A 23,357-nucleotide genomic window follows, 5' to 3' on the forward strand; every position below is an offset into this window, starting at 1 on the left:
AGGGTCTCTTTCCCCTGGGATCACCAAACCCACTGGAGAGGCATTTCCTCTCCAGGTCTGACCTAGAAAATACAAGGATAGGTTTGGGTTTAGAATCCTCTCAACCACAGTCACAGGCACAGTCAATTCAAGCTCTTATTTCCTTACTCTCATCAACAACTCCTTCCCCCAGGCTAGGGCACCTCTTTCTAGTGGGGGTGGGAGATGAGTTGGTACTAGTTGTGGTTGGTTTTCTCAAACTCCTTAAAGAACTGAACCCAAAGCTTTTGAAATTAAGAGCTAAGACTTTGCAGTCTTTTTTCTCCAGATCCCTCCTGACGTTCCTCTCAGGTCTGAGGGACAAGGCCAGTCTCGGGTCTGAGGCCAGCTGGCAAGGGCATCAGGGTGGAAAGAGGTGGGAAACCCCAGTTAAGACTTCACGTTCTCTTACCACAATCATTTTGTATGACGTACACTTTAGGTGTGATCTGCAATATTCCAGTTTTCATTAAGACCCGAATGGCTCAGTGTCCCATGGCAGCTGGCCCTGAGTCATCTTCCAGCTGTGGGTCTGTGGTCAAATTCATCTGAGCACATTAAGGCCACGGGCACAGGCCACAAACCCTGGGCCTGAGACAAGCTGTTTGGCTCCCACTGGGAGTCTCAAAAACCCAAGCCTACTGCACAGCAGGGGAGCAGGAAGGGAGAGCAAGAGTAAGAGCAGGCTGGTCTCCCATGCTCTGTCCACATCAGGGCAGAAACCCTGCCAGGATCAACAGCCTGCCTCCTGGCAAAGCCTCTGCCAGGCTCCCTCAACACTGTGGTCACCAAAGGACCATGTTTTTCCTGAGATGTGGATTTTGAAAATGACCTCCTGAGGTCTGGCAAACAACTGAGTTCTTAGAGGAAAGCGGACAGGGAGGTGACGCCTCGCTCCTAGGGGGTTATGAAAGCAGAGCAGGCTGTTACTGCATGGGAATAGTGCTACAGCAGCATCAGTGAATGCTCAGTGTTCACCTCCATGGGGCAAAACTGCAGCCAGGGTGTGAAGTCAAGTCACAGAAATGTACACCCCCAAAGGAGACCACTGGGACAAGTTCTAAAATGCTGGTTCCACAGTTCAGTGGTTGATACTATTCCTCAAACCACTTCACTTGGCTCATCTCTGCTCTCCTCTGCTTGAGCATGCAAACTCATTACCTTACCAATCTCCTGCCTCTGCTTCCTGCCTTTTTTCCTACTCTTTGTCTTCTTTCTCCTCTCGTGACCTTTTCTTCTACAGAGGAAGCTTACCTTTAAATATGCGTGCTAAGTCACTTCAATTGTGTCTGACTCTTTGTGACCCTATGGACCGTAGCCTGCCAGGCTCCTCTGTCCATAGGATTTTCCAGGCCAGAAGAGTGCAACAGGTTGCCATTTCCTTCTCCAGGGGATCTTCCCGACAAGCTTCATCTCATTCATCTCCTGCATTGGCAGGAGGGCTCTTCACCACTAGCGCCACCTGGGAAGCCCACCTTTACATATATGCTGTGTGTGTTCAGTTGCTTCAATCGTGTCCGACTCTTTGCAACCAATGGACTGCAGCTCACCAGGCTCCTCTGTCCACGGGATTCTCCAGGCAAGAATACTAGAGTGGGTTGCCGTGCCTTCCTCCAGGGGATCTTCCTGACTCAGGAATCCAACCCTTATCTCTGGCGTCTCTTGCATTGCAGGCAGGTTCTTTACCCACTGAACCACCTGGGATGCCCACTTTTACACATACTTAATTATGGATAATCTTAACACTCGGTGCACTTTGCTCCACAGCAGACAGCCCCAGTCAGGCCCTGTGCTTTGTGTGTCCTGCCCTGACCATCCTCGGCTGTGCTCCTCTCCATGCAGTGGAAAGTCTGCTGGGTCAAGAGAGCATGTGACCCGGAGCCCTCAAACCACCAACCGCAAACATGGTCCCCAGATTTCCCACTCCATTAGCTCCAGACAGCTTCTAGAACCCACACTAGCTTCTTGTCTGTGTCTTTCCTCCAAAATTCACAAGGCCCTGGGGGAAGATGGCAAGTGGAGGGTGTGTGTGAGAAGAATGGACAGAACACGGACACGTGGACGGAGGTGTTCACACACTCGCACATAGAGTCTCTTAAGCAGCCGGGAGTCAGCTCTCCCTATGTGTCTGTGGTCTAGGGCAGGATCTCGGGGACTATGAGAATCCAGACGACTTCCAGGACATAAGGAAGGCACACTTGTCAACTTAGGATGATACAACAGATTTTATTCAACATCTTTTAGCTTGGTGTATAAAACTAAAATGAGATAACATGGAAAAATCTATTTGTACTCTTGCCCCCAACCTTGTAAATATGAGGGGGTGGGCCTGCACTCTAGTATCCTGTGTGGGGTTTGTATTCACTCAGATTTGTCTCCTTTCCTATAAAGACTCATAAACTGCCTTGAAGTAAATGAAAGGCTATGTGGAGCAGTTAGGTTGGCCTTGATGTCATAGTAAGAGGCATGCTGCTGCTGCTGCTGCTAGGTCGCTTCAGTCATGTCCGACCCTGTGCGACCTCATAGACAGCAGCACACCAGGCTCCCCCGTCCCTGGGATTCTCAAGGCAAGAACACTGGAGTGGGTTGCCATTTCCTTCTCCAGTAAGAGGCATGAGCAAACCCCAACTTGGAATTAGATTGGCACATTTTCTTTCTTCCTCTTCGATTCTTCCAATCTGAGCCCTCAAAAAGTCAAGATATTCCAAAGGCAACTTTTAAAGGGCTTTTTAATATTTTGCTCACTGTCCTTATCTGAAGTGCTACTAACTTGACAAGGGCGCGCTTGAGGAATTCTTTACTAGCATGTTGGTATTTCAGGAAGATTTGATTGGTTCTGACGAGTTCCTTGACTCCACAAAGGAGGTGCATATATTCTGTACTATGGAGACTCTGAATGAGCTTCCCTGTACTGGTTATGAGCTTATCCACTGTTGCCTTTAACCCCCTGCTGGAAGTGGAACTTGCTAAGCTCTAATGCTAAGTCATCATGATGGACTCACAATCAAGAGCAGTTTGATAATATGAAAAGGTTACTGCCCAGTGTTACTGTGGGAAAAGTGTTTCCTTGACATGAATTTATACTTGAGTAGAATGGTTAAGAAATATTTTTATTGATTTATGAGATGGAAGTTTGCAAAAACTTTGCACCACATAGCTTTTTTAAGTTGTCAACAGTACCATTAAAAAACAAGCAGGCTGAATTTTCAGTCCATCTGCATGCTAAGTTGCTTCAGTTCTGTCCAGTTCTATGCAATCCTATGGACAGTAGCCCACCAGGCTCCTCTGTCCAGGGGATTTCCCAGGCAAGAATACTGGTTGCTATTTCTTTCTCCTTAAATGTCATATATATAAAGTACTCATTCACACCTATACCTATGCACAAACTTGATCTGAATATTTTGGGTAGGATACTCAAAAATCTAACAACAAAAAAGTATTTCCTCCAACCCCACAGGCTTCTTTATTTCCCATTCTTGAAATGTACATATTCATATATATCATATATATACTTTGAAGATTCATCCTGAAAACAGTAAACTTGCCTTAATCTTGACCAGCTTCAGACACAGTGAGATATATTCATCTTATAGTTCAGAGAAACTGGTAAAATGTCAGACAAGCTTAAACCTGAATTCTGACCAATCCAGTCACTAACTATAAAGCCTCAGGAAAAATCCTTCAATTTGCTGAAAGCCTCATCTGTAAAATGGGAGTAATGCTTATTACCACCTTATAGATTATTCTGAGAACTACATAACAGCAGACACGTAAAATACTTGACCCTCTACCTGACTCAGCAAACACTCAATAGATGATGGATGTATTTGTAATATAATTATTACCATTGCTTTTTTTATTAGTTCCTGAAATTCACTATTGTAGAAGTATATCAGTTCTACAATTTGTCTACCAGTTTCTTCCAAACAAGTATCTTGAGTACTTCATTTCAAAACTGGTAATTTGATAGATTTTTGTCAGCTCCTGACTGCTTCCTTTGATGAGGTCAGAGCAAATGGCCCAGGGTTAGTATGAGTTTCCTCCCTATACCTACTCTTTTGGCTACACCTTAGAATAAAAGCACACCCTCGAAACAACAGAGAGCTATAAAAGGCTCATGAACTTCTAGTGGGACAATGAGTGCATTTCTAACACAACTGAAACATTTTAACTCCAGATTTTGAATGTTTTCCCTAGTGGCTCAGCAGTAAAGAATCTGCCTGCAATGCAGGAGGTGCAGGAGCCCTAGGTTCCATCCCTGGGTTGCGAAGATCCCCTAGGGAAGGAAACCCACTCCAGTGTTCTTGCCTGGAGAATCCCATGGACAGAGGAGCCTGGTGGGCTACAGTCCATGGGGCTGCAAAGAGAATGACAGGATTGAAGCGACTTAGCTCGCAGCACCTCACATTTCACCAGCTTCTAACAAGCTCCTCTTTGTTGCTGTCATTCAGTCGCTCAGTCGTGCCCCAGCTCTTTGCAACCCCATGGCCTGGAGCACACCAGGCTTCCCTGTCTTTCACTGTCTCCCAGAGTTCACTCAAACGCCTGTCCATTGAGTCCATAATGCCCTCTTTTCCCCCCAAATAAGGGCAACATCGCCATCTACTGTTTCCATTTCACAATCACTGAAAAGAAATTGCTTGCTCTCAACAATGTAAAGCTGGGGAAACTTCTCTACCTTATAAAACTAATCAGTTTCTATTTCAATTTCCAGAATAAACTCCATTTTACAGAGATTCACTGTTTGAAAATCTTTTGTTGGAGCCTGACGATGGCTCGATATTGAGAGTGGATCTTGGCTAAACATTTAGTTAAATTTCTTCTCCCGAATTTTGTACCACATGTATCTGTCTTCAAGCCTTCACCCTCAATTTAGTTATACTTAAAACTAACTAATAAGTGGCAAATCATGTGTGGTTTGGTACCTCTGCCTTGAAAACTGAACTGGGATGTGGGAGAAGCCTGAGAAATTTTGAGAAGCCAGTCTTGTGGTTACTGCTCAAAAATAGCTCTTGCTTGACAGAGCTACCTAAGACCTAGGATAAGTGGAGTCAGTTATGTAGATCAGCTCTGCGGTACCCCAACCCCAGAATCCTCCACCTGTCCCACCCCATAGACAGCTGACAGCCCTGTCATCTCCTGGATGTAATTTTTTCCTGTGCTTCTACCATGAGTTATTACTGCATACCAGCAAATGGCTAATACAGAGCTTTTTATTAACTGTAAAGTCATTTGGAAACAGTTTGTATGAAAGGCACTTTGCAAAATCAAGCCCTAAGTACTGCATGAAGCTGGAGAAGAGGTACCCTTTCTACATTTATGTATGTACTTGTCTAGCATTTTATTTTTCCATCACCTCACTTGGCCCTGGGAAACATCTTTCATCTTGGAATGGCTCTCTTCCACACTTTGGTGTTAGTTCAGTTTCTGGTGAACTGTTTCTGCCCCTGGGTGTGTTCCTCAGACACCAAGACTGCAAGATTCCTGTGTAACAATGTGGGAAGGGACAGTTAATTTTCCACAAACAATAAAACACAAAGTGCCTTTACCTCCTACCAGGATAAACTGCACAATCCTCACAAAAAACAAGGACCCCAGTTTGCACGTTGGGCAGGAAGCAAGACGATTTAGAACAAGTGAGGTTTTTCTCATCTTTGGAAGTGTGTTCATCTTCACCACCAGCCTGGATTCCAGCCCTCAGATTCCAGTTCTTTTTAGGGTCATTTCCCTCCTGGAATTGGGATCAAAGTAGACACAACTCATGGCCTGGCCAGGGTACACCCCTGGGGGAGGTGGCTTGGTTTACTTTAGAGCAGGCAAGGTGTTTTCCGAAACTAAAGTTACTGGGAAAAGCAGGAGGGAGAGCATTCAGAACAAATGCTGTTAACACCTGATGCGGACTTCTCCCCCAGCCCCTCCCCTGCTGCTCATTGGAACAGCCTAGGTAACCTCAACTTCTATAGTCCCTCGACACACGAAGCCACAGAAGCCTCACCTCAGCGCTTCTGATTGTGGTTCAAATGTAATTAAAAACACAACTTAGTTGTTTATTTTTTCTTCTGTTTTGACTCCCTTATCTCATTTATCCCACTCCTTACCCCGCCCTCCTGGAGAAGGAAATGGCAACCTACTCCAGTAGTCTTGCCTGGAGAATTTCATGGACAGAGGAGCCTGACGGGCTACAGTCCATGGGATTGCAAAGAGTCGGATACAACTGAGCGACTAACACACTTAGCCCACTCTCCACTTGGGCAACCACTAATAAATGATCTGTTCTCTGTATCTTTGAGCTTGTTTTTTTTTTTTTTTTGCTTAGGGTTTTTTCGTTGTTTTTTTTTTTCTTGTTTTGGTTTGTTTTCTTTAGACTCTACGTATTACTATCCTGGGACAATTATAAATTAGGCTCATAGATAAGAGTTTTTTAGACTCTGTAGCAATTCCAGTTGCAAATTCTGGTTACAGGTTGTTTTTTGTTTGTTTTCCTTTACTCATAATGTCAGTATATTCACCTGGAGTCAGGAGTTTGGACAGATCAACTTCCAGATCTCCTTTATTTCACAGTGGGAATCTAACATTGTCAGCATTTTCTGCGAGTTTCTGCTTAGACTGTTGCCTTGAGCGTGCCATGAACCTTGCAGTCCTATGTGACTTTTGAGGTCCTGCAACTGAAATGCATATTGAAAAAATACGAAAAATGCTTTCTGGGCACTGTGGTTTCAACCTTTTTGTTCTCCGCCTTCTATTAGATATTGGCCCAATGATTCCTTATTATTCAGCATCTTGCTGCTTTCATAAATACTTTTTAATATTTTATAGTGTATCTTTACTTTTTTTTCCACTGGGAAGGTGCATTTAAATACCTAGCCCACCTTATTTGTTGAAATAGGGACCATTTCAGTTTGAATCAATAGTTGTTATAGTAAACATGATTTTATAGGGTAAGTTTCTTTGCTTAACAATAGATACAAATGTTTCACTTGCTTTAACTAGCAGGAAAAATAAATTATTAATGCAATGTATGTAAGGCCACTCCCTTTCCTCCACTGGCTAAAAATTTCTTCTTTGCCAGTTCAGTTCTAGGACCTTTAAATCTGCAAAGTTGAGACAATGAATAAGGAAGAATGAAAGGCTTTGAAACATGTTTGAGTGGTTTATATTGGAAAGGGCTGAGTTACTGGCAATAGAAAAAAATTCCGAATCTGAGAAAGAAGGGATGAAAATATAGTCTGTAGAACTGGTCTTGGAATCAAGTTAAACATATGGAGAAAGGGGGAATAAAGTCTTCCCAGGTAGCTAACTAGCCTCTGAGATAGTAAAAATAAGATATTCAGAAAGATAATCTTAAAAGTTTTTACTGTGCTTTCAGAATGAGGGAGCTCCTAATAAAGTCTTGAGAGCTCTTAGAAGAGAATTAGATTGATTCTATAAAAATTTATTAGATTTCAGAGTGATATTCCTTCAAATGACTCTCTCCAAGGAATCTGTTTTACAAAACTACCTGGGTTTAATCTGATTACGTCATGTGCCTAACCAGTGTTCATTTTTAATGACAAAATAATGTATAAAATTCAAATGGTATGATTTACCTAATAATTCCAAAATTTATTGAACCCTTAGAATGTTTATAATTGTTAAAATATTGGAGTGAACATCTATTTTTTTATTATAAAACATTTCCAGCATGAATGTTCCTCTGTCAAATCTTAAATTTTTGACATTGTTTCAGATCTTTTGCTTTTAAGAAAAAGAAAATTTAAAGATGTGGTAACAGCCCCATTCTTGATTAAAAAAAACTCCCAGGTCCCTCCAAAATATGATCAGTAATGTGAATTTAATATTATTCCTAGTTGAATGTACACTTTTAAAAATAGATGTATGCATCAAAAGCAGTATGCTATATTATTTAGCTTTAAAATTTTTTTCGTAAATATCATCACACTGTATGTGAGCCTTTCTGTTACTATTGTGGTTTTGAAATTTAGTCATGATACATGTAACTCTAATTCATTTATTTTAACTTAGATTTATTATATTTTACCTATCATTTCAAGATGTCTATAGTGAGAAGATTTTCAGGTAACCAAATCTGTAATACTACTAGCAATAGAAGTTCTCAGCATCTTCATATACAGTTTTTAATTTCTTTTCCATTATGCTTTCAGAGAAAAAAAGAAAAAAAGCCAGGAGCAAAGTTTACAAGAGAAACATTTTTATGTTCAGGGCCACCATTTCCATTGCAGAGTTGTGCTCACTAAGATCCTATCGGTAGACATTGACTAATATTGTCATATAGTTTTCCAAGACAGCTGTAAAAATAAATCTGACTCACTACAAACACATTAGCATATTTGACTATCATGTTCAGATATTTCTTAATTTAAGTGGTTGTAAATGGCACTTCAAACTTGCTTTAATTTGTACTTCTTTGAATTTGCACTGGGAATTTGCACTGGAAGGAACATTTTTCCTGGATAAATATTTGCATTTCCTTTCTTGTTATAAACAGATTCTTAAAATTTCTTGAGAGATCTTTATATTGGCTCAGCCTTTTGTGATCTTTCTAGAAAACAGCCACTTCTACTTGAATTGAATATTTCTCAATGGCCAAATAGACACTTCGGGCCTCGGCTAGAAGAGGCAAGAAATAACTTCTTGATCTTCAAAAGCAAAAAACAGAGGTGGACACTTCAGGAGAAAGAACTAGAACAAAACCACCCTGCATTGTCATTACTGTTGAGGTAAAGTAAATAGAGCCACAAACGAAATAAAACAGATTGCAGGCTTCATTCAATGTAACAAAATCCAGTGAGAATCAATTTTGAGCAAGAACTGTCTGTCCTGAGGAAAGGAGGAGATAAGGAGCTTAGTCTTCAGTGTATGGCTGGAGAAAAAGGAGGATGGCCTAAGGAAAATAAAGACAGACACTGCTTTCTGGTTCTTTGCCCAGCCCCATAAGACAGAATTGAAGTGAAGTGAAATGAATTCCCTCAGTCGTGTCCGACTCTTTGCGACCCTATGGACTGTAGCCCACCAGGCTCCTCCCTCAATGGGATTCTCCAGGCAAGAGTACTGGAGTGGGTTGCCATTTCCTTCTCCAGGGGATCTTCCCGACCCAGGGATTGAACCCGGGTCTCCATAAGACAGAAGGACGATAGAAATGGAAAGGGAGACCAACTATTGCTCTGGAGGAGGGGGGAGAGAGGGGCTGGCTGCCTCTCCTAACAACCAGTGAAGAATGGAATTCCCCAGTGCTGGTAACTTGGGTCTGAGCTGTTCTGACCTACACCCAGCAGGAGAGCTGTCCTCCACAGAACTTTCAGATGACAGCAAGCTGTGAGAAAGCACTTCAGTCTGGCGGCCTTCCTGGAAGCTTTCTACCCACTCGGTTAAGTGTCTGTGTGACATAGATTGGTGATGGTAAGGCGTGTTTACCATATTTGCCAGCTCATGGACAAAGAGTGGGCTATTTTTCCTTCCTCAACTTTCTGCTTTGATCTCTGGACCTCTTAGCAGATAGCCCCTCTGAACACCAGCTTGGCTTTCAACTTGGGTCTAACATTTTTATCTCTGTTGTCATCATAAACGGTTCATAAATTAATATGTAAGTGCACATATTTCTAAATAATACAAAAAGCTTTCCATTTTATAATCTTCATATGCAATAATTCATAATCCAAATAGGATTTTTGGTTCTCAAATAGACATGGAGTCATTAGAAAATGCTTTTAGTTGTAAGAGCAGACGATGTTAATGAATGAGAAATTTCCTAACCCCTCCCTACTACAAATTACTATAAAACAGATTACAGCCCTCCACCTCCATCACTACCACTCCTCCTTCAGTTGAGTCACAAGGAAACTTGCATTCCAGTTGAGAACTGTGCCCTTAACAGGCGATTTGATGACTAAAACAGAGTACTGCTGGCACGGACTATTCACTCTCCATCACTGTCTATCATGCACAGATGAATAAGAATGAAAAAGAAATGCATTTATCTTTTAAGTGGAGCTATTTGAATTTGACTCAGTTTGGAGAAAGATGGAGAATTTTGTAACCATTCTTCCTTTTAAGTTGACACTATTAATGTGCACAATTATGTTTGTCAGCACCCTACTGAAATGTGAAAATGTGGTTGAAACAATTTTTAAATAAAAACATAGTGACCTACAGCGGAGAGCAATTACAAAAAAATTTTTCAGCACTCACGCCAAGTAATGGACCTTCCTCACTGGCCCTAACTGAGCGTTTAGATACATGCCAAGTACAGCACACACTCTACTTAATTTCCTTTGCTTCAACTCTCATTATAATTATGTTTATTTTAAAAATCAATGCCAAATTGGCCTCCTTAGAGGTTGGCCTTGCAGTTTAAAGAGTTTGTATAGTTCCTAAGATAGTGTAAATTATCTACCACAAAAATCCCAAACCATTTGGTGGGGGGCAGGGGTATGAGGTTTTATTTGTTTAGAATTATGACTTAAAAAAAAGTTTATGTGGTTTTCCCTTAGAGTAGGCACTAGAATTTAGTCTCTTGGTTTTTAACTCAGTCATGACCCATTCTCTGAGACCCTGCTTCTATGTCATCGTTTGGGGCAATATTTCTTTGTCCTGCACATGCTTCTCACAGGCACATCAGGACAGCACATCTGTGAAGCCCAGTGAGCTTCTCAGGACAACACTATATGAAGGGGGTTGAACTAGGGATCAGAAGACCTGGGTTCTGTTCCAGATATGCCCCTTACGAAGTCAAAGCCTGGGTCATGTAGCCTCTCAAGCCTCAAGTTTCTTCACCTTTACGATGTAGATGAAAATACCCACTTTCACACCGTCTATGGGGTTGCACAGAGTCGGACATGACTGAAGTGACTTAGCAGCAGCAGTAGCAGCAAGGTGAGCAAGGATCAAATAAGACCATGTGATAGCTTTGTAAACACTAAGATATATTTCTAAATCTCAATCTTTGAGGAAGCCAGTTATGGTATAGTCTAGAGAAAAATATTGGTTAGCACTCTTTCAGTTCCAAGTACTTAAAGTATAAGCAGGATTAAGATTAACAAAAATATATTGGCTCAGTAGGCAAAAATGAACTGAATTTCAAATACAGGCATACTTTGTCATACTGTGCTTCACCTCATTGCACTTCGCAGATTCTGGACAAATTGAAGGTTTGTGGCAACACTGAATTGAGCAAGTCTATTGGTGCCATTTTTCTAACAGCATTTGCTCACTTTGGGACTTGTGCTATAATTTGGTAACTTGCAATATTTCAAATTTTTCATTATTATTATTATATCAGATAAGGGACTTGTATCTGATATATATAAACACTCTTTTTTGTTGTTTAGTCACTAAGTTGTGCCTGACTCTGTGACCCCATGGACTGCAGCATGTCAGACTCCTCTGTCCTCCACTGTCTCCTGGAGTTTGCTCAAATTCATGTTCATTGAATTAGTGATGCGATAAACACTCTTACAGCTCAATAATAAAAAGACAAATATCTCGATTTAAAAATGGGCAAAGGATCTAAGCAGATATTTCTCCAAGAAAGTGACCAATAAACACAAGGAAAGATGCTTGACATCGTTATTCACCAGAGAAATGCAAATCAAAACCACAATAAGATATTACTTCACACCCACTAGTATGGCTAGAATTTAAATATCAAATAATAGTAAGTGTTGGCAAAGAAATGCGAACACTCACTGCGGGTGAGAATGTAAAACAGTGTGGCCACTTTGGAAAACAGTTTGGCAGTTATTCAATTAAACAGAGTTATCATATGATCCAGAAGTTCCACCCCGTGATATATATATTCAAAATAAATAAAGGCATAAATCTACCTCAAACATGTACATGAATTTTATAGAAGTGTAATTAATAATAAGCCAAAGTGAGAACAACTCAAATGCCTATTAGTTGATGAGTGGGTTAACAACACGTGGTTTTTGTCTACAATGGAATATTATTTCATCATAGACAGAAATAATACATGCCATAATATGAATTAACCTTGAAAACATTAGGCTGAGTGAGAAGACACAGAATGCCATATATTAATTATACGATTCCATGTATATGAAATAACCAGAATAGGCAGTTCTGCAGAGACAGAAAGATGGTTGCTAAGCATGGTTGCTTAGGACTAGAGAGAAGGGGAGAAAGGGGAGTGATACCTAAAGGGGATAGGGTTTCTTTTTGAGGTGATGAAAATATCCTAAAATTGACTCTGGTGATGGTTGTACATATCTCTCAGTGTACACTGAATTATATACTCTAAATGGGTGAATTTATGGTATTTGAATTATGTCTCATTATAGCTGTTTAAACAAAAATAGTAGCTAGGGTCCAGACCCACTGTCACCCATTCACAGCTCTTTCTCCACCTGTTGGCTTCCTTTCTTGGGAGCAGAAATGATGACTAGTGGCTCCCAGCTGGGCTTTTACCACTTCCTTTCCCAGTTCAGTCTGCCATAACAAAACACCATGGGCTGGGTGGCTTAAACACGAAAATTTATTTCTCATGGTTCTAGAAGTTGGGAAGTCAAAGAGAAAAGCTTCAACAGACAGGATTCAGTTCCAAGTAAGGACTCTCTCCCTAACTTACAGATGGTCACTTCCTTCCAGTGTCCTCCCATGGCCTTTCCTTGGTGTGTGCATATGTTGGGGGTTTGGAGAAGAACACATTCTGATGTCTCTTCCTCTTCTCATAAGGACTCCAATCCTACAAGATTTGAGGTCCATTTCCTTTAAACTTAGTTACGTTCCAAAAGGCCCAATCTCCAAACACATTAGAAGTTAGCACTTCGTCATATGAAATTTGGGGGAGGCATAGGCATCCAGTCCATAAAAACTCCTTTTTTAAGCCCAGGTGAAAAGCACACGTTTTCCCCAAGGGGTTAGCAAACCCTATGGCTGCCTATCCTTGGCCCAATTTCAACCATAAGCTTGTTTTTGTAACTAACACTTTGATTAGGTAGGCCAGAGTCAGGTGTTCAACCCAAAAGCCTCAGGTGGGTTAGTCCCACCAAAACAAGATAAGAAGGAAATTATAAACTTTTATCAAAGAAAAGGGGCAGAGTGAGGCCAAATGCTAATGCCTACTCCACGGTGCAAGGCTACAAACCAGGGAGCCTGCATGCCAGGCTTGGGTGGTGCAGAGACCACTTGTGTGAGCAAGGGTAAATCATTAAACCTCTCTATGGCCTTAACATCACCAGACCAGAGCACTGAAGACAAGGGGAGACAAGACATGAAAGCCCTTAACGATCAGAACCCTCAGAACTGGAGGGCTAGGAGGGAACTTGGTGATCCTCTTATTTGATAAACTAAAAAAAAAAAAAAAAAGATCTACTCTAAAGGAAGACAGCCTGCTATGAGAACCAAAATGACTTTCACATCACTAGACTTGAGAAAGAAATTTATTTGCTAATTCTAATAACTTTAAGCATACCACTTCATCTTCCTCAGTCTCACTTTATAAGTTAACTCTCAGTAATACTAATACTATTAATAACAGATGTATTAGTTAACTATGGGCTTCCTTGTTGGCTCAGATGGTAAAGAATACGCCTGCAAGCAGGAGACCTGGGTTTGATCCCTGAGTTGAGAATATGCCCTGGAGGAGGGCACGGCAACTCACTCCAGTATTCTTGCCTGGAGACTCCTCATGGACAGAGGAGCCTGGTGGGCTACAGTCCACGGGGTTGCAAAGAGTGGGACATGACTGAGTGAGTAAGCACAGACAGCACAGCACAATTAACAGGTCAGGGAGAATTCCTTCACAATGTTTATTATATCATCACAATCTAGTACATTTGAAATATCTTGCAATTTTAGTTGTCAATTATACATCAGTAAAATAAATTTTAAAAAATTTGATAACTATTCTTGAGACTAAATGTGCAAATGTAGCACACTATACAAAAGCCAAAAGTGACATACTCAGATGTGAAGTTATTGGATTTGAAACATAAGGAAATTTCTGTGGAATGTAACATCTCTAGGGAGAGGAAATTGAGTATAAAATTTTATCTTTTTGTAGGTGGTCTCATTACTGTAAAGCTCTGGACTTAGCTCTGGACAAAGTTCTTGGACAACCCCCCTCCCCCATTATACTTGTTTGAGACCCTGGACCTCTAATAACTTGTTTCCTCTTCTATAAAAAAGGGATGACAGTGCTAACATTGGTAGCACATATACTAAAACTGGACCAAAGCAGAGGTTAGCATGGCCCCTGTGCAAGGACGTCAGGAAAACACATTCTTCTATTTGGAAAATAGATAAGCAACAAGGATATATCGTACAGCACAGGGAATTGTAGCCATTATCTTGGAATAACTTTTAATGGGAGTATAATCTGTAAAAATAATTAATCACAATGCTGTACACCTGAAACTAAAATTGTAAATCAACTATACTTCAATTATAAAAGCGGGAATGGCAATTCCTACTTGAGATACTCTAAGATTAAATAATGACATAAAACGCCTTAAATCTAGTGGGTATTCAGATGTCTCAGCGACTCCTTTCTCTCATCTATGTGACACGAGCAGCGCTGGAGTATCCTGCAATAACTCTACCCCAAATTGTTTCCCAGGCAGTTCAATTACTCCGCCAGAGTCCACGTTAGTTTAAGAAAAACAAAGTTTTCTATTCTGAGAGAGAAAAAATGTGCTTTAAAAAAAAAAAAAAAAAGGAGCATCATCGCCTCTCCTGAGGGCAAGATCCAAGACTTCTTCCCTTCTCTAAAGAGAATGAAGTAAACATTTAAGTCACAGCCGTCATTGTCGCAGGAGCCACACGAGGGAGCCTCTGTCAGAGAAAACACACATTCTGCAGTTTCACACACCCTCTAGCGGGCAAGGCACGCACCGCTCAAATATAACTTCCGCGTGGGGGAGAGGTGCTCGCTGCCTTGTGAGACAGGGTCTCCACGTGAGATGAATTAGGCACCAATTGCCCGCGGGGGGCGGGGTCTCCACGTGATGGCGAGGCGTCCCTCGCCCCGTAGGGCGGGGTCTCCACGTGAGGGAGAGGCGCGCGTTGCCTTCTGGGGCTGGGTCTCCACGTGAGGGAGAGGCGCGCGTTGCCTGGTGGGAGGGGGTTGCTTCGCGGCTAGGGGTGATCCACCTTGCTTCGCCCTTGAACCCCAGAGAGCTGACGAGATCCTAGCCAGTCAGTCTTCGGTTCTCTCGAATTGGAGTTTGATAACACTGAAGTCAAAATAAGGATGAAAGATCTTTTTAAAACTATTAATAGAAAATACGTTCAAGTTACATTATGTTTTTCCCAAGACACTCCCCACCAAATAATGGTGAAGTTGGAGCCCTGCCAAAAGGTAAGACCTGTCACGATGACAGTTGTATTGCCTGGACGAGAGGGGACCAGAAGAGAGGAAGGATGGAACAAGGAGAGCAAGGCAGGTGGGCAGAGTCAAGGTTTCTTCAGTTGGTGTGCACCTGAGTTTGGTGTGACCCAGGTTAAGCAGGAAAATCCCCTTCATTTAGGATCCTGGGATTATGTCAGCCCTCTGTTTTACGTTTTAGAAAAGAACCTCTGGAAAGACTGCAGGTTTAACAACAAATGAGGATCTGCTTCCACTTGTGTATTTTTCGACACAGTTTTCTCAAAACAGCGGGCACCTGTGGGACCGAAATGTTCAATAATCCTCAAAGAACGAAAGCCACCGGGAAACGTTTAAAGGGCAGTTAAGATAACAGCCGGTGCCTGGGCTTGGCCAAGAAGGTGACTAATTTCTTAAGCAAATACTTTGGCACCTAACTAAACACTGGCACCTTTTGCTTCTCAACTTGAGCTTTTCACCCCAACCCTATCACCCTCAATCAGGGTGGGCTAGAGCCCAGGGCTGCCCCTACCACGCTGACCCCCAAACTGGCTTCTCACACAGAGTTTGGGAGTTATATCGCTTGGGATTGACATTTTAAAAATACTTTTAAGGAGGGTGCCTTTGCCCAGCTCCCCAGCCACAAGCATCCTCCCTTGCTCTTCTCTGCTTCCTCCCCTTGTTCATGAGTCTTCTTATTTATATTTGTTGTTGTTTAGTTGCTAAATCATGTCCCACTCGTTTGTGCACCATGGACTGTAGCCTTCCAGGCTTCTCTGTCCTTGGGATTTCCCAGGTAAGAATACTGGAGTGGGTTCCCATTTCCTTCTCCACGGGTACGTTCCTGACCCAGGGATGGAACCTATGTCTGCTGCATTGCAGGTGAGTTCTTTACTGCTGAGCCATCAGGGAAGCCAAAGTATTACAGATATAATAACCAGTAACCACTTATTAAATGACCCCTTCTTCAAATAATTATATCCTAGTGATTAGCATGAAGGAGACCAAGTTACTAACATGGAAGAGTAGTTATTGTAGGTTTGGCCTCAAGAATTTAAACATATAAGAAACATCTTATGCATATCATTACTATGTAGTTGTTACCGGTAGTTGTAGTTGTTACTGCTAAACCAAATCACCATTTCAGAAAGCTCTGGTCCTAACAAAGTTCCATGCCTATAACTTCATCCATTCTCCTGTTGTCAGCAGACTTCCCCTTTATATAATTTTTTCATTAATTATTTCAAAAATCCTGTATTAAAACCTTCTATCTGCTCACAACTAAGATAAGCCACTGGAGATAACAAACTGATTACATCAGTTACTCAATCTAATTGGGAAATCAAATATATAACAATGCCATGGGCCAAGAAAAAAGATGGAATGGCTGCAGTGGTTTGGCAATGGGATGTCAGAGGAGTTTCACAAAGAAGCTGTCTTTTAAGCTGTGTTATAAAGAGTAAAATTTTTCCAGTTGGGAAGAATCATCTGTAATGTTTATATAATGTTTTCTCATTCATAAAGTTTGTATAAGAGCATGGGTTTGGGAGATACTTGGTCTTTAGATACTTAACAAGATAAGGCATTGATGGCAGATGCTTTTTCACAATGATAAACAAATTTGTTAATTTTTTAAATATTTCAGCACTCTCATTTAGTTCCAAAATGTACTGATACCATAGTATCAGTGCATAAGTCAGAATGAAGTAAAGTGGGAGAGAGAAAGGATGTGAAAATCCCTAAAACTTAGAATACCCACCATATATTCCTAATAGTACTTCACCTATCAGTCAAGGTTAAATGGAAAACAAATTACATGGTCCATAGGGTTCATAAGATAAAAAAACAAATCAGTTCTCTTGCTCATCATTCACTTCATTTAATCAGACATTCAGCATCTTCAGTTCAGTTCAGTCGCTCAGTTGTCTCCGACTCTTTGCGACCCCATGAATCGCAGCATGCCAGGCCTCCCTGTCCATCACCAACTCCTGGAGTTCACTCAAACTCATGTCCATCGAGTCGGTGATGCCATCCAGCCATCTCATCCTCTGTCGTCCCCTTCTCCTCCTGCCTGTAATCCCTCCCAGCATCAGAGTCTTTTCCAATGAGTCAACTCTTCTCATGAGGTGGCCAAAGTATTGGAGTTTCAGCTTCAGCATCAGTCCCTCCAGTGAACACCCAGGACTGATCTCCTTTAGGATTGACTGGTTGGATCTCCTTGCAGTCCAAGGGACTCTCAAGAGTCTTCTCCAACACCACAGTGCAAAAGCATCAATCCTCTGGCGCTCAGCTTTCTTCACAGTCCAACTCTCACATCCATACATGACCACTGGAAAAACCATAGCTTTGACTAGATGGACCTTAAGTGCCTATTAAATTGTAAGCCCTGCATAAGGTCACTGCAGTCAGGGCACTTCCACACTGGTGTGAAAAACACAGAGCAAAGAAAGCAACTCCAGTGCAGGCAATGAGGCTATGGCAGGGGCAAGTGGATTAGCATAGAGGGGCAGAGCAGAGAAGGGACCTCTAATGCAGCCTTATGGAATCAGAAAACTTCCCATAGCAGATGATTCTGAGCTTCATGTTGAGTAAGGTCAAGGACAGACCAGGCAATTAAATTGGAATGTTCCAACTGCAATGAAACAAAAGCCCTGTGCAGATGGTTAGTCTGGTGGGAATAGATATCTCCCACTGGACAGTGATGTAATTAATATGGGAGGCAAAGAGACAAGTGAGAACTATATGATCTTTTTATATGATCTTTTTGGTCAGTCCAAAAAGTTTGGGTCTAAATTGGAGGACTAGAAGAGAATAAAGATTTGGACTTAGTTTTAAGTGGGCTTTGATTGGGTTTGCTGAAGAATTAGCATAGAAACAGTGCAAAAGGTAGTCAATGAATGCAGCTCTAAGGTGGCCCCTTAGTTCCTCAGGAATGTATCCCACATGTTCAGAGGATATGGAGGAAGAGAGCCTTCAGTAGAGAGGAGCCCCAAAACTTGGCCCACATCAATATCCAAGGAAGTACACCTCCACCAGGTGTGGGAATTACTTCTCTGCCCTGGCTTTATAATCTTAAATGGTTTCTTCTCATCATGTTAGCGTTAGAGCAAGCTTAACATTGTCTGGCTCCCAGTGTTGGAAATCAGAACTGAAGTCGTAGCAAATCTATTGGTTGAACAGAGATAGAGATTTGAGTTGTTTAGAAAGAAAACATCAATAAGATCAGGTGATGGATTGTGCTAGGGGATGAGCAGGAAAATAGTCACTCATGGTGCTGTGATTAACTGAGAATCATTTTATTTCTAATTTAGGAGAAATGAGGGAGAAAGAGCTTATATCAACTGAACAGTGTTCATATGCCACCTGTTTACATAATTATTTAAATCTCATAACCCCTCTCTGAAGTGGACAGTATTATCCTCATAGTAGAGTTAAAGAGCAAGACTTTAGAGGGGCTGTGGTCACAGTAAATAACAGAGTTAGGACACAAATGGGGGTCAGGGTCAGTTTCTCTGGAAAGCCACGTCTACATTTTGATTTCTTCTCAAACGACAACCTTCCAGTATATCTATACTCAACTTCCCTGAAAAAAATATGGCCTCTTTTAGTGACCAGAAAATAATGTTCCTTTCACTGTACTATACTGGTGACTGTATTTATTTTTTTAAGTTCAAGAGATAGCTCTTGTTTATCAGCTATTCCAGTATAACAAGTTCATCCAACAGAACATGTCAGCTCTCTCTCTGTGTAGCCTGAGCTAATGTGGAGCTTTCTGCCAAGGAGCTAGTTCTGTGCCATGGTTTTAGAAATAGCAGAGTATCTTTGATGTTTTGAAATAGTTAAGCATGTTGGAGATAGGAGTGTGACTTTTCCTTTATCTCCATATTGCTATTTGCAAGATAGTGATACCTTTTGGAAAGTAATGAATATTTCCATAGATTTATATCTTAGAGTGTACTTTTCTGGGATTAAGAGAAAAAAAGACCTCATATTCCATGTGATTTAGGAAGGAGAGAATTAAATGTAGAGAGCATTGTTTCTCTTTTTGTTTCTTCAGCCATGACACCTGTGAAAATTAATGAAGGTGATAAGTAAGTCCAAGTGCGTTTTTTCTAAGGATCAGAAACAAATCCAATCAACAATTGAGAAAATATATAAAAAGGAAAGGAATATATAAAGTGAATAGAGTTTGAAATTATAAAATCATGCTCCAATTGCTAATAAATTTCAATACATAGGAATTAACATTTAATGAAGGATTGTTAAAATTGACACAGCAAGAAATAGAAAACCTAAGCAAACTGTAACTGTGAAACAAAACCAACATAATTTACCTGTTGCTTTTAAAGAAGGTTCTAGTCTCAGTGATTTTTTTGGTAAATTATTTCAGTGGATAAATACCTAATTGTCACGTTGGGTTCCAGAGCCTGAATCTTATCTTTAACTCATGTTCTAAACAACCCCTTTATTCTCCTGCCACGTGCATACCTTTCGCCAAACTTGCTCAGCTTCCTGTTTCAATATCAGATCCACCCATGGCCCAAGCCAGATGTCTTCGTCATCTCATCCCCTAGTCTCTCCACCTAACCTCATTACAATCTTACTGCCTTTAATTCTTTCTTGATATGGCTTCTGAATCTAAACTCTTTTTAATTCTTCCTGCTACTCAACTTGATTCAATCCCCCTTCATCCCTGACATCTCTCTTTAGAACTATTTTAACGACCTTCCATCTGATACTACCAGTGCCCACTGGCTCCCCTACTGTAGCCCAGAGGTAATGGATGTCTTCTAGAGAAGTTAATTCTGCGTTACACTTTTTAAAACTTTGGGGGGCTTACCATTGTCTGGGCATGGTTCAAGGGTAACAGAGTGATCTGCTGAGAATTTAGTGCAACATAGTTGGAAAAATCAACCAAACTTCTTTCGATTAGAAAAAGTATAGTACTCCGTTTTGGTGAGGGAAGATTCTGTTACCATTCTAAATGCATTTCTAAATGGCTATTCTATTTCTTGATATTGTAGGAAAAGCAGACTCTTCTGTGATGTGGACCCTACTAAAACAGGTTTTCTGCATTTTCCCACAAGCCACGAGAACCCATTGTCAGGGAAAGGGGAAGGGAAAGAAAGACCTGTTCTTGTTCTGGGCTGGGGGATTTTGCCCCCTGGAGTGGGCCGGGACTGGGGTTCTGGAGATACTAGCCTGAGGAGTAAGGACAAGCGGGGTGTGCAAATGGAGTTGTTGCCAACTAGGGAATCAGAAATCCTCTGCCAAATACCCTGTGAACAGAAAGTTTGAGGCTGGGATGGCTGTGGGACTGCTGGGCTAGGGTAGAAGGTGGGGAGTGGATGGATCAGGGATGAGGGTGGAAGGGGTGGGAGTGGAACGTGGGGAGCAGGGTGGAAAGCAAGGAATGGAGTGGATATTGAGCATTTGGCTGCAAAGCTTGAGGGCCTAGTCAAGGTGTCAGTGGCTTGAGTTTGGCCTACAGAGCTGTTCACCTCTGGAACTTGGGCAAACTAGCACCTGAAGTAGCCAGTCATCAGTGTAGATCAAAGAGCTGAAGCAGCCCTTCCTTAATTTTCTGAGCAACTACATAAACCCAAGAAACCAAGGGCACTAGCTGCCAACACAGCAACCCCCCTGCCTTTTTTTTTTTTTTACTACAGTCATTGAACTACTACTGAGATTGATTCCCCCCAACTGCTCTCCCCCACTGCCCAGAAGCCATAGAGCACAATATGCCCTGACAGTCTTACCTGAAGAATCAAGTCAAGCCTAGAGAGGCAAACCAGAGAGAAGAAAAGGTAGAGACAGAATTCTGATGACACTGTTCTGAGTCCCTGATTACACAAACTTGAGTCCAGGGACTCATCTCAGTTGTCTTCCTGGACTGCTTTTTCTGTTAGTATGCTTTGGGTTCTATTTCTACCACTAAAGATGATGATAATACAGATAGAAAACACTCTATCTGTTTGTGGAAGAATGGTCATTATCTGAATTCACAGCTGAGGGGAGATGGAAATAAGTGTACTCTCTAAGAAACTCGATAGGCATGGGTAAAGGATAAAGGGAACCATAAAGAAGGGAGGGTTATACTGAAAAGCTGTGTTTGTGAAGGAGAGGAATTTCACTTAGAACAGAGACTGGCAGGAACAATTATATTTTAACAAACGCTCAAGGTGATTCCAATACACAATGAAGTTTGATAACCACTGTTCTCAATACAATAAATACACCTGTTTCAGTACATAATACACCTGTTATTCCCTACTGTCAAATCTCTGAAAAACACCGTGTGACGTTTACGTCAACAGCGTTAAGCTCACAGGTGCATAGACAGTAAACAAAGAATTATCTTTATTGATGGAACAGCCACAGAAAAAGACTTCCTGAAAGAGATAGGTCATACTTCTGAATTTAGCAGGGCTTCCCTGGTGGCTCAGGCTGTAAAGCATCTGCCTGGAATGCAGGAGACCCGGGTTCGATCCCTGGGTCAGGAAGATCCCCTGGAGAAGGAAATGGTAACCCACTCCAGTATTCTTGCCTGGAAAATCTCATGGATGGAGCCAGGTAGGCTACAGTCCATGGGGTCGCAAAGAGTCGGACACGACTGAGCGACTTCACTTCTGAATTTAGTACCATGTAACTAATAGGAGATGCTTATTAACACATGTACACCCGTGGTGGATTCATGTCAATGTATGGCAAAACCAATACAGTATTGTAAAGTAAAATAAAGTAATAAATAAATAAAAATAAAAGACAAAAAAAAACAACAGATTTTAAAATTCAGAAAAAAAAACACCTAACTTCCATTCTTCACAATTCACTGTTTCCCAGAAGGAAGAGTGAATGCAAGACTTTCAGCCATAAAAGCAGTCTTTCACAACCCATGAACCTTTCTTGGAGGGTAACTTTCCATCCTACCACTCTCCACCCCAATTCCCAAATAATCATTGCCATCTTTTAAACGTCTTGACTAGTAACACTTCTAGGAAACTCAAAGGAGTTTTCATGTCTTAAGCAAAAATGTGTGCTTGAAATAAAAGTAACCTGTGTTATATTGGTCATACAGACAAATGCCTAAAACTTGCTCCCTTTCAAATTGTGAAGACCTCCTTTCAAAATGGCTTACTTGGGACTTAATTTTATTTAGAATATAAAAGAGCAAATACAGTCATACCTTATAGCAGTAGTTGTTATATGCCTTATGTGTACTATATATAAATCAAAATATGCTGCCTGCTTGCTTTTAAAGTTTGTCTGTTATTAGATAGGAACTGGATATGAAATTATCTAGAAACTCAATTAACGTTTCTAGAATTAAACCTCCACAATTCTTGACCTTCAAAGCTTATTTAGCAGTATTCTAATGAAATTCTGACAAGTATTGAGTCTGAGGTGTCTGTTTTTGCATTTCACATGGATCAGAAAAGTAAATTTCTTTTTTATTTGTAGTTTTGGATGGAATATCTTGCTAACTGGCATTCATATGATAGAAAAGAGGAACAAAGAATATGTGTAAACTATTATTTGGGGGAATGAGCTCCTGATCTGAGGACCACAGCCACAAGTTAAGGCTGCAGAAGACAAAAAATTCAAACATATTCACATTTTCCTCTGAAATAGTAGTAACCTTGCCCAACACAAAATTCAGTGATAGTTCCAACAGGGAAAAAATGGGCTGCAGTTCTCCTTAATGCTGCCATTTAACAGCCTACCTTAAACTCCTGTGCCACGGGTAAAATAGGTCTATGACCATTGCTTCCCTATAAAAAGCAATGAGACTGAGCTCTTCAGGTATTTCAGTAGTCCCCCTCAAAAAAGTATGTCTGATTGGTTAATCCACGAACACCTTTTATGTACCTATTATCTGAACTAGCTAAACAGTACTTTCTGATGAGTGTATTCTAAGACTTATGCTGTTTTAACCATTATTTTGATGTTTTAACTACTTGTTTACCCAAATAGTTAAACATCAAACTATCATCTA

General features: G+C 41.2%; 1 pseudogene; it reads left to right on the forward strand.

The window, feature by feature from the left end:
* The first annotated feature begins 14,192 nt into the window (after positions 1-14,192).
* On the forward strand, positions 14,193-14,288 carry LOC138086698 (U6 spliceosomal RNA; annotated as a pseudogene).
* The last annotated feature ends 9,069 nt before the right edge of the window (positions 14,289-23,357 follow it).

The sequence above is a fragment of the Capricornis sumatraensis genome, chromosome 9, assembly GCF_032405125.1.
Source record: "Capricornis sumatraensis isolate serow.1 chromosome 9, serow.2, whole genome shotgun sequence".
Taxonomy (NCBI): domain Eukaryota; kingdom Metazoa; phylum Chordata; class Mammalia; order Artiodactyla; family Bovidae; genus Capricornis; species Capricornis sumatraensis.